General features: G+C 54.0%; 1 long non-coding RNA gene across 2 annotated transcripts in view; it reads left to right on the forward strand.

Moving 5' to 3' along the window:
• The window catches only part of LOC118352659 (uncharacterized), a 30,872-nt gene extending 26,348 nt beyond the window's left edge, over nt 1–4,524 (forward strand). The window contains exons 1-3 of one of the 2 annotated variants that reach the window (XR_004810146.1): nt 1,468–1,843; nt 2,968–3,045; nt 3,261–4,524. This is a non-coding gene — a long non-coding RNA (uncharacterized LOC118352659). Of the gene's footprint in view, nt 1–1,467; nt 1,844–2,967; nt 3,046–3,260 lie in introns of those variants that run through there. The other variant, XR_007406790.1, reaches the window with a different exon arrangement.
• Nucleotides 4,525–11,054: the final 6,530 nt, after the last annotated feature.

An 11,054-nucleotide genomic window follows, 5' to 3' on the forward strand; every position in this document is an offset into this window, starting at 1 on the left:
ACGGGGTCCTTTTGTCAGGCCACAGAACCGCCTGGAACCGTTCCTTCGACAGTGTCACCCCCTTCCTGCTCCATGAAGGCTGTCCTTGGCAGTTCCCCATGTTGTTAACTGAGCAACCGGAGACTTCGCAGCTGCCTCCCAGACGGCCCACTCTCTTACGTATTGGAAAGAACAGTTGATCCCGTTTCAAAACTTCCTTTGTTTCAAAGAAAGAGGGAAAAAAACCCAAACAAACAGAAAAACCACAAAGGCTAATCTTACTCTGGATTGACCTCCCACGAGCCACGGAAGAGGATTTCGGCAAAGGGCTTTGAGCCACTCGCGGGAAGGTACGAGAGGGTGTCGTGGCTCTGACGCAAAACCAGAGGACGCTGAATTTTGCCGGTGAAGTCCGACCTTTCTTGGGAACACGGGGGTTTGGAGGGATGCTGGAAAACCGCAGAGGTCCCAAAAATAGACTCGTGACCGTGATGACAATGAGGCTGTCACCGACTAGACACAGGAGCGGCCAGCTTTCGTGGGGCGGCTCCTGTTTGCCAGGCATCTCATGTGATGTTTACCGCGACCCCGCCAGGCAAATGCCATCATTGCCATGACCTTATAGACAAGAACACCGGGGTTTAGAGAGATGAGGTAAACCGCCAGTGTCACAAAGCTGGGGCGCGGCAGCACGGGGACGGAACCCGGGTCATTCTAAAAGCTTGAAGCTGGGGCGCTGCCCCTGGAGTGGGCGCCGCATTAACAGAGGCTGACACGTGCGCGACGAGGCCCCTGGCGTGGAGCCCTCGGGCCCTTGGCGAGCCCACGGAGGAGAACCCGTCATCAGGAGGACCCGTTAGGGTTTAGAGAAATAAACTCAGTGAAAGAAAATCAATACCGGGGAGCTCCGAATAAAAGAAGCGAAAGCCAGGATTGGAACAGGGAGAGTGATGATCCAGGGAGGTCGAACAGAAAGCACCACCAGGGCTCGGGGTCCGGCTGCGAGCCCCGATTCGGGGTCTGGCGGTCTCGGCCCTTCTGTTCCACGCAGGACGCTCCCTCCCCCCCACCGGAGCCGCCCCACCTCCTGCCCGGCGCTCCCGAGCCCCCCGCCTTCCTACTCCTGACAGCGCCGTCCCGTAGGGGTGTCTGCCCTCCTCCAGGGCCTCGGTTGCCCCAGAACGGGCCACCTGGTGGCCCCAGGCCGTCTGCACGCTCCACTTGCCAGCCGAGGTCATGCTCGGGAGTGGGCGCCGGCCAAGGAGTCCCCCCGTGCACCCCAGGCTCCCGCCCAGGAGGCTCGAGGAGCATTTTCTCTCAAGTGGCCCATTGTGCCCGGATGCCAGGCCCAAGCTTGTAGCCTAAGCATGAAGCCCACCACCAAGGGAAGGGTGGGTGCCCAGGGGGTGGCAGGGGTGGGGGTGGAGGAGAGGAGTCTGGGAACAGCTGCCCGCTCCTGACCTGTCGCTACTGGGATGAACACACTTCTTGGCTTGTTTAAGCCGCCTGAGTTTGGCGGCAGGTCTGCCAAAAAAACGTCCTCACTGCCTCATTTCTGTCTCTGCAGTTGTTGGATTGTCCCATGGGCTGGTCTCTGTGGCGCAAATGCAAATTTGATCACCATCCGACCCCACGTCCAATGTGACCCCACCTCCTAGCCAGGCCCACGCCCCGGTGCTCGGGGATCCTGGCTACACCAAATCTTGTTTGCTTCGGTTTTGAACCCCTGAGCTTTTGCAAAGGTCCCACTCTTGGAAGCCCTCTCCAGGCTCACGGCAGCCTCTCACATACTCCAGGTGACCCCCACTTGTATGTCCAAAGATCAAGAGCCCTTCTCGGCGAGTCTCCCTGCAGTCTTGCTTCCGTAAGTTGGGTCCCCAGCCAGCTCCCTCCCTGCACCACCCGCGTGCCTGGCCCTTCCTCCGCTACGGCGGTGGTCAAGCCTCACGATGTTTCCCTGGCTGACCCCTGGCAGGCCCCCAGCTTCTTGAAAGAGGAGCCGTGTTTGATTCCCCGGACTTTAGTGACACTTTGCAGAGAGCCCTGCGTGGGGGGACAAGGACTTGCGAGCCACAGGTCGGATTATAGTCCGTTATGGTAACATTCTTAAATTGTCAGGAACAAAAAAAGGATTTCTCTAAGCTCTTCAAAAGAAAAATGGAACTCCGTTCAGAGGAAGTGAAAATCAAGGTAGCTTCAAGCTCCCCAGCTGCAACAAAGCAGGAGGAGAGTGGAACAAAGGTTTGGTCGTCCTCGAGGAAGGATGTAAGCTGGTGAGGTTGGCTAGGCCATGGCAGTAGACCTCGACCTAGGGCGGCATAACGATGGAAGCTTGCTCTGTGGCAGTCCCGGGGGCTGGGAGGCCACGATCAAGGCGTCCAAGGGCTTGGTTTCTCCCGTGGCCCCTCTCCTTGGCTTGCCGAGGGTCTTTCCTCTGTGCACTCGCTTTCCTGTCATCTGAGTGTCCATACTTCCTCTCCTCATCAGGTCACCGGATCAGGGCCCACTGTGTCCAAATACAGAACCATATTGAGGTGCTCAGAGGTAGGGCTTCAACACAGGAGCTCTGGGGACACAGTGCAGTCCGTGACGTAAACCCCACTCTCAATCTCTCGCGGGAACAACAGAAAAACCCTTTAGGACCCTGCCCTTTCCAGAGCTTGCCTTTCCAGAACATGCCTTTTTCTTGGGAGATCACAGGGAGGCTTTTATTATGCACCTGAAATAAGGAAATCTTGAATAAAAATATAATTGCAGGGACACACCTTTGCCGACCGCTGAAACTACCGATTTAAGAGACACGTAAACCTATTGGCGGGAGCCAGGGAGCTGTGGGTAGAGCTGGAGCAGGTGGGGCCACGGGGGCTGGTGGGGTTACCCAGGTGCGTGACCTATGGGCAATACCCAGAACAGTGGAAGAGCCCACAGTGACGTCTGCTTCCTTTCTTCTCTCCCCGCTCATCCAATGCATCAACCGATCGCTGGCAGGGCTTTGATGCATCGCCAGGCTCTGACCACACTTCACCGTCTGCTGCTGCCACCAGGACTGCGGTCACCTTCTGCCTGGTAAGAAGACTTCCCTCTTCTATTCCAGCTCTTCTCTGGAAGAGAGCGAGCTCACTGGCTTGGCCAACTGCCTTCTCTCAGCTCCAGCCCTACTCATTTCCTTGTTGATCCTTAACAAGCCGCACATGCCCCAGGGCCTTTGCCCTGGCTGCCCCTTCCGCCTGACAGTCTCCACACCAGCTATCTGTGTGGCTTATTCCCTTTCTTTATTCCAGTCTTGGTTCAAATGAGGGCTTGACCCACCAGCTTCCCCAGCTACAGCCGAACACAGCCCTCGCTCCTGCTCTGCTTTTCTCCATGGTGCTCACTGCCATCCGTCCATCTCCTCTGCACCTGTCTTCCTCTGCTAGAATTTCACGGCTCAGACGAGGACTTTTGTTGTCTTGCAAGAAGAGTGGATGCGGGTGGCGAAGGTGGAGAACACCACCTGTCACGTCGTCCTCCATCAGAGAAGACAAAAGGACAGGGTGATGTGATGCTAATAAATCCTGTAGCTGTTAAGTGGTTTGAAAATGTATGTAGGAGATCTTAAGATCACAGTATTGTTAAGGAGGGAATGTTGTCTTCCAAATAAGTTCTAAGTGTTAGATCCAGGCAGATCATAGTCCGAGTGCGTCAAAAACCATCAGGGATGAAGCTTCTCTAAATGATAATGGCAACAGACTATGTTCGCGGGGTTTTAAGTTCACCTACCAAAGAAGTCAAGTCTCTGGTTGATGAAAAACTAAAACTGTACAATGTGTTGCTTACTAGACATCCATCGACACAGAAAGGAAGGATTAAAAACAGAAGGAAAACAGATAAGGCATACCTAATTTACAAAATTAGATAAAAGGTCAATTGATTTTGATAAAAATATTAAGAATAATGAATACATGACATTAATTAAACTTTTTGTATAGGGTCAAATAATATAGCATCAAGGCATCTTAAAATCTATTGAAAAGAACAGTGAAGATGGTTGGATAATAATTTTAAAAACCCCATAATAATTATAAGGAGAGACATTAATTCAAGAAACACAAATAAAATGAGGGCAGGGGGAAAGATGTTAGTATAAATTAAAAAAAAAAGCAAACAGGCATATGTAGGACTCTTGCCAAGCAGGAATTACTCATCTCTGTGAAAAATTTTCTGTAACAAGGGAAGATATAAATAAAAATGATAAAATCTTCCAATTAAAAGATTACCCTTTGATCCAAATACAAAAGCAAATGGACACTAAACAAAGCCCCGAAGAAAATCTAAATGAACTTCAAAGAGCAGAAGCTTTCAGAGGCTTCATTCCTTAGTAGGCAGAGGGGAAAAAAAAAAAAAAAAACCAACAGAAATTATAGAAATGAGAAATACAACCAAGCACTAGTGCTTTCAAAATAAGGGCACGACCAATAACATGCACGCATCGGTGCAAATCTAAAGTCAGAGCAGAAAGTCCGTATAAAGTGAGTTAGAAGTGAAAAGGGGATAAATGATAATAATGGCTTTTGGGGGCTTCTCTGCTCAGTTGTCTCTTTCCAGGTTTGCAGTGGAGGTCCCCGCCTGTAGGGAGCAAGGATGCGTGTGTGCATGAGAGTGTGTGTGTGTGAGTATGTAAATGTGTGTGCACGCATGACTGTGTGAATGTGTATGTGTGAGTGTGCAGCTGTGTGCGTATGCGACTGTGAATGTGTGAGAGTGTGCATGTGTGTATGTATGATTGTGTACGTGTGTGCATGATTGTGAGTGTTGTGTGTGTAAATGTGTGCGCATATGTGAGTGTGCAAGTGTACACATGCGACTGTGTGAATGTATATATGTGCGAATGCATGACAGCGTGCATGCATGTGTCTGTGTGTGTACATGAATGTGAGTGTTGTGTGTAAATGTGTGTGTGTGAATGTGTGTCAGAGTGTTATGTGTGTGATTGAGTGTGTGCATGTATGTGAGAATGTGTGCAGGTGTGAATGCGAATGCCTGTGTGAGTGTTGTGTGTGACTGTGTGCACGTGGGTGAGAGTGTGTGTGCCACCGTGACCTGCTTGTCTTCAGCGCGGGGAGTGGTGGGGACGGCTGGCAGGGGACACGGGGGCCGGGGCAGCCCAGCTCGCGCCTCAGCAGAGCATCCCCGGCCTCGGTTTCCCTCTGGGCGCCACACCTGCCCGGGAAGGTGGCTCCTGGTCACCCAGGCTCCCTCCCGTCGCTGGGAGACCGTCCCCTTTCAGCTCTTGGAAGGACACGATTCACCGTGTGGCAATAGGGAAATAATGTTGAAAACCACGTACAGAATGAAGAGGTGCTGAATGGCACCCCGGACGGCAGGGGCTCCCCCCAAGGCGAAAGCACCGGGCGCAACCTGGACGTGGACTCCGGCTGCACTCTGTGGTGCCCGGCCCTGGTCCCCGCTGCTCGTGGCTTGGTGGCTGGGGTGGGCTTGATGGCTGGGGTGACTGGGGTGGCCAGGGTGGCTGTGGCAGCCGGGATGGCTGGGGTGGCCGTGGCAGCCAGGGAGGCTGGGGTGGCCGGGGTGGCCGGGGTGGCTGTGGCAGCCAGGGTGGCCGGGGTGGCCGGCCGGGGGACTGTGTTCGGTGCCTGCCTGCGCCCTCTGTCTTTGCTGACACGGGTGGGGAGGGTGCGGATGGCAAGGGCGACTCTAAGCGCTGAGCCGCCGACGCTTCCCTCCCCCTGAGTGAGACTGAAAAATAATGGATAGACTCTGAGACGCCGCTAGGCCCCCGGCCCCCGCCGCCTGCACCGGGCGCCCCGCTGCCCCCGATCGGCCACCCTGTGGGGCAGGCGGCCTGGGGCCCGCGCCGGCTGGGCGGGGAGACGGCGGGGACGTGCGCCCTGCCGGGGAAGGAGCCTTCCCGCCGGTGTCTGGCCGCCGCCTCCCCCGCTGCAATCCCGGCTGCCCACACCTCCGGCCCCATCCATTTATGTCGGGGCTCCGGGTCCCAGGTGCCCCGGCCCTCGGCTCAGGCTGCTGCGTGACTTTGAACTCCCCACCTCGGGGCCCTCGTTGCCAGTTGACAGCTCACTTGACTGACCTCCTTTTAAGCCTCCCCAGTTTATCACGCTCCACGTGTGAGCTTGATCATTTTTCTCCCGCCTCCCTTGTCTGCTGCTGTTGCTTCCAGGGCATTTGCAGCAAGGCGCGCACAGCCCCTCTGTAAGCTGCAAGGGAGCGAGGCCAGGAGAGGGCTGAGCAGACATTTAAGTGCTCTTTGGCTGACAAGGATCCCCAAAGGGGAGATACGAGCGAGAGCACACACGGGGGGCGCCCGGGCTCCGCTGGCAGAGCCGCATCTCGTCTCGGCGCCACGTAGGCCCAAACCTGCCCGCCAGCCTCCCCCAGCAGGTGGAGGTGTGAGTGTCGAGGGCCACTGAACACGGGGAAGTGTCCTAATGCATCACAATTACAGAAACACCTGTGCTAAATACCTTTGTGTGGGTCCGTTGTGTGAATTCACGGGGTGTTCAATTGCCTCCGAATTTCTCATTTCCACACCGTCAACAAGCCGCAGGTGTGCACGGCGTGAGCCGGCGAGGCTGTGATATGGAGGTCTGTGCTGACAGATCCGCAGCCAGCCTGCATTTGTCCTCCCCGGTGCCACGCACCCCGGATCTATTCCAGTACTGACGGAGGGCTTGGAGGCGATTTGTCACATCAGAGCCGCCTCTCGGCTCCCGGCATCCGGAGAACGGAGGTGAGAGCGAGAAGGGAAATGCGTGGAGAGGACGGAGCTCGTGGGGCTCGTGGGGCTCGTGGGGCTGCTGCCAGCTGAGGCCTCATCTGAAGGGAGCTGGGGAGCCAGGGCCTGCCCCACAAGAAGCTTCCAGTCAAGGGAATTGCTGGCCCAGGGGACACGGGCCTGTGGCCACATCTGGCCTGTGGACTGGATCTCACTGTTTAAAAGCATGTTGCAAGGATCCCTGGGTGGCGCAGCGGTTTAGCGCCTGCCTTTGGCCCAGGGCGCAATCCTGGAGACCTGGGATCGAATCCCACGTCGGGCTCCCGGTGCATGGAGCCTGCTTCTCCCTCTGCCTACGTCTCTGCCTCTCTCTGTGTGTGACTATCATAAATAAATAAAAATTTAAAAAAATAAAAAAATAAAAGCATGTTGCAGTCCTTACGAACATTAGATGCCAAGCTCGTTCACCACTTAACCAGAGATCTCTGGCTTCTTTCCACCAATCAAATCCATCCCAGGGGATCCGCATCACCCCATTTAAAGCATCGGCGTTGATCCCCACTTGGCAGGTGTCCACTCCCTTAGATGTCCTTGCTTCACCCCTCATGGGGCCCCGCAGGTGGCTGGGTTGGTGGCGGACAGCTAGGAACACTGTTCCTTCCACACGGGCATGCGGGCAGCCTGCTTGGTGAATGGCACCCTCCCCGGGCAGCCCCTGAGAGAGGGCTCAACGCCTCCCAGGGCGCTGACTGTTACACGCAGATCCGTGCGGATAATTGTTCTTGAGGCTGTCCTGATTCAGAAATATGATCTTGGCAATCACGGCTGGCGGCGTCCTGGATCGGTACCTACATGCTTTCTAGTTGGTTCCTATCTGACACCAGTGGTGCTTCTGTGGCCGCCCTGGATGCTCCCTGCGTGGCTGAGACGACTCCAGCAGCCATGAGACCTTTTGTGCCTGGGGCCAGCACTCCTTGCGGGCTGGGGACCTGGGGCCGGCCTGCGTGACCTCCGACCTCACGGGACCCCTGTGGCGGGACGAGGGCACGGTGCGGATGAGGGTGGAGTGGTTTGTGTGTGCCGTCACCAGATGAAACATGGGATGCCGAGGTACATTTGGACTTGAGATAAATGAGTAGTTTTTAGTAAAAACATGTCCCAGACATTGCATGAGGGACGTATAGACACAGATTAAAAATTGCCCGTAGTTTAGCTAAAAGACGCAAATTGAACTGGCTAGCCTATATTTTTGTTGCGTCTGTTCTTTTACATCTGCCAACCTTATTTCGATTCTGAAGGATGATGCCCGAGGTCTGGAGGCTTCTTCTCATGCCCTCATTTCTTGGGCTGCGGTCCAACTTTGCACATCTGGATCGGGCACCAGGCATCCAGAAGAGGCTGTCGTGGGTGTCTGGGGGCCACCCTCCTCCTCTAATTGGCTGTCAGCGTTTCTTCCTGGGTGCCCGTCAGCTCCGTGCAGCTGCTCTACCAGGGCACAGCTTCCTGAATAAATAAACACAGCCCTTAAAGAGGTTGGGTTTGGCTACTTTGATGCAAGAGGAGGTTGCATGGGCCTCCAGAAGGTATGATGCCGTCAGAGCGCCCTTGGCTCGTCTTGGGCCTTCAAACATTTAACAATCTTGTGTTCACATCATCCTAAGGGCGTCAGGCTCTACGAAGACGGAGTATGTTTTCAATCCGATAGGCATTTATCGAGCACCTCCTGTGCATCGGGGACCATGCTAAACCTGGAAGCCCAGCGGTGAGCAGGACCTGAGGCGTGGATGCTACTCTTGGGGTGCTTCAAGCTCACCAGGGACGTGCATGAAGGTTACAGAATGGGGGTTGGGGGCAGGGCCGCAGCACATCCCACCAGGGGATCCTCAGAAAGGATGCTTGACTTAGGCTTTCAGAAAATGCTTCCCGGCAACGGTGGCATGTGAGGCCTGGCAGGAAGGGAGGCCAACTGCTCCAGGCAGAGGGATGATGGCAGCGTGGGTGGGTGCCCAAGGCCAGAGCTTTGTCTGAGAGGAGGTCGGCCTGGGGTGGGGCTGGGTGGGGTAAACCCCCCAACCCTGAAGGAAGAATGGCTGAGAGCCCCTGTATGTGTGCAACTCCTTCCTTTTCTCTCTGCTCTCCTGAAGGCATGGTCTCAAGTGGATCATTTGATGACAACTCAAGTGACTCACGTCCATGGCCAATATCCTTGCCTCCTTTCTCTCCATCCCCCTGCCGGGGAAGCTCCAGGCCTGGTTCAACCCTGCTGGCCTCTCACCCTCTGCTGCAGCTGCCAAGATGGATGTCACCCACCGGCCAAAGCCTACAATCACGCAATCATGGAGATTGGTCTCCACTGAAAGTCCAAATGACATCAGCCAGACAGTCAACCCACCTGCCCCCTCCTCTGTCATCTTTCACACTCATCAGCGGGATCACTTCACACCCTCTTCTCTCCCACGGAGCACACCCCCGCCCCCACTACCAATCTCCCAGGTCTAGATTTGGGTGGCTTGTTTTTTGACGTTCAAGGGTCAGCTGAAGGTTTGTGGATTTGCTCAGGAGTTCATGGCTCCTCTGCAGGAGAGCTTGGACCCCAGACTCCTGATAGGCTTTGCACTGACCGTGTGCCACCACCCTTGTGGTCTATACCCCGAGCCTACTGGCTGCACCATGCTGAAGTGACCTGGGCACATTGCTTAGAGCATAGAGAAGGATGCACTGGGCCTTTGGGGGCCTCTGGATCCTCATCATATTCAAGAATTGTCAGTGTGTTTGCCAATGGAGAAAGGGAGGAGGGGAAGTTGACTAAGAGGGTTGCCACATGAGGACAGGCAGAGGTTGGGGTGTTGCTGCCACAGCCAAGAGGTTGCTTGAGGTTGCCAGCCATCCCTAGAAGCTAGGAGAGAGGTGTGGGATGCTTTGTCCCTTTGAACCCCCCAAAGGAACTAACATTGCTGACGCATGGCTTTTGGACTTCTGAGCTAGAACTCTGAGAGAATAAACTTACTGTGTCAGGCCACCCACATTGTGATCAATTGTTACTGCAGCCCCAGAAAAGCTGATACGATGATAAGCCAACATGGTGGTGGTGGTGGTGGTGGTGGTGGTGGTGGTGGGCAGGCGGTGGTGGGGGGCAGTGGTATCATGGAGCTCATTGGCTTAAAGTAAACAAGCAGAAAATGTAATGCTTTAAAATTTTACTGCATTTGTGGTCCCTGGGTGGCTGAGCGGTTTAGCGCCTGTCTTCAGCCCAGGGCACGATCCTGGAGTCTCCAGATTGAGTACCACGTCGGGCTCCCTGCATGGAGTCTGCTTCTCCCTCTGTCTGTGTCTCTGCCTCTCTCTCTCTCTCTCTGTCTCATGAATAAATAAATAAATAAAATTTTTACTGCATTGGGACACGTTGGCTGATCAATTCTGTTGTTGACCCATTGAATAAATATGTGAAGATTGTATAACACAAGGGGGAAGGCACCTGGAGTGCCGGCACAGGGCAGGCAGGCGAGGTCACCCACAGCTGGGGCCCGGCTGTGCATTTCTAAGTGTTCCGACTTCCGTGGTGATGAAGCTGGAGTGCTAATGTTTTGCAAATTTTGTTCCTGAATCCTTTTTGCAAACTCTGTTTTGGGTAAGAGACAGAAATCTATCAAACGCCGCACAGATTAACTTATCACGGAGCTAAATGGGCTGTCAGTGTGGGGAGACCGTGCTTGGCCCAGTGAATTCAAATGCATGTAAATTTCCCTGGTGGCAAAGTTGAGGATGGTGGAGCTGTCAGATGGTGACATGTGGAAATACATTAACAGTGTTTAAAATATATTTGAAGGGGCCGCCTCATATTTTGATAACACGCTCACCGACAAATGATTTGTGGGGATGGGAGATTCTGACCTCCTCATCCATTCCAGAGGAATCTTTGTAATGAGCCCCCAGTATGTCGGGTGTTTTAGTTCTAAAACAATTACCGATGCCAGCCTGCACTGGCGAAGGTCCCCCGTGTCACTGATGTGTGGAGCTGGGTTCTGATAGCCTGCTTGTCAGCATCACTCTCGATTACAAGGAAAGTGATTAAAAACTTCAAAAGAACCAATTATATTGTGTTATACGCCAGTGCTGTGGCTCCTCAATAAGAAAGACACTAGCTCCTCTACCTAACAGGGCCTCGTGTTTTTAGTCTTGGGTATTTGTTTGGAAAGGAGATGTCCTTGACTTATTGTAATGATTCTCAGTGTTTAAGGGAAAGGCGTTCCTAAGAGCTGTACTGTGTCTGTTTAAAGGGATGGGAACATGTCTGTTTATGAAGGGAGTTGGTTTTAGTTATTAGAGGCGTGCTGACCTCCTG

The sequence above is a fragment of the Canis lupus genome, chromosome 28 (assembly GCF_003254725.2).
Source record: "Canis lupus dingo isolate Sandy chromosome 28, ASM325472v2, whole genome shotgun sequence".
Taxonomy (NCBI): Eukaryota; Metazoa; Chordata; class Mammalia; order Carnivora; family Canidae; genus Canis; species Canis lupus.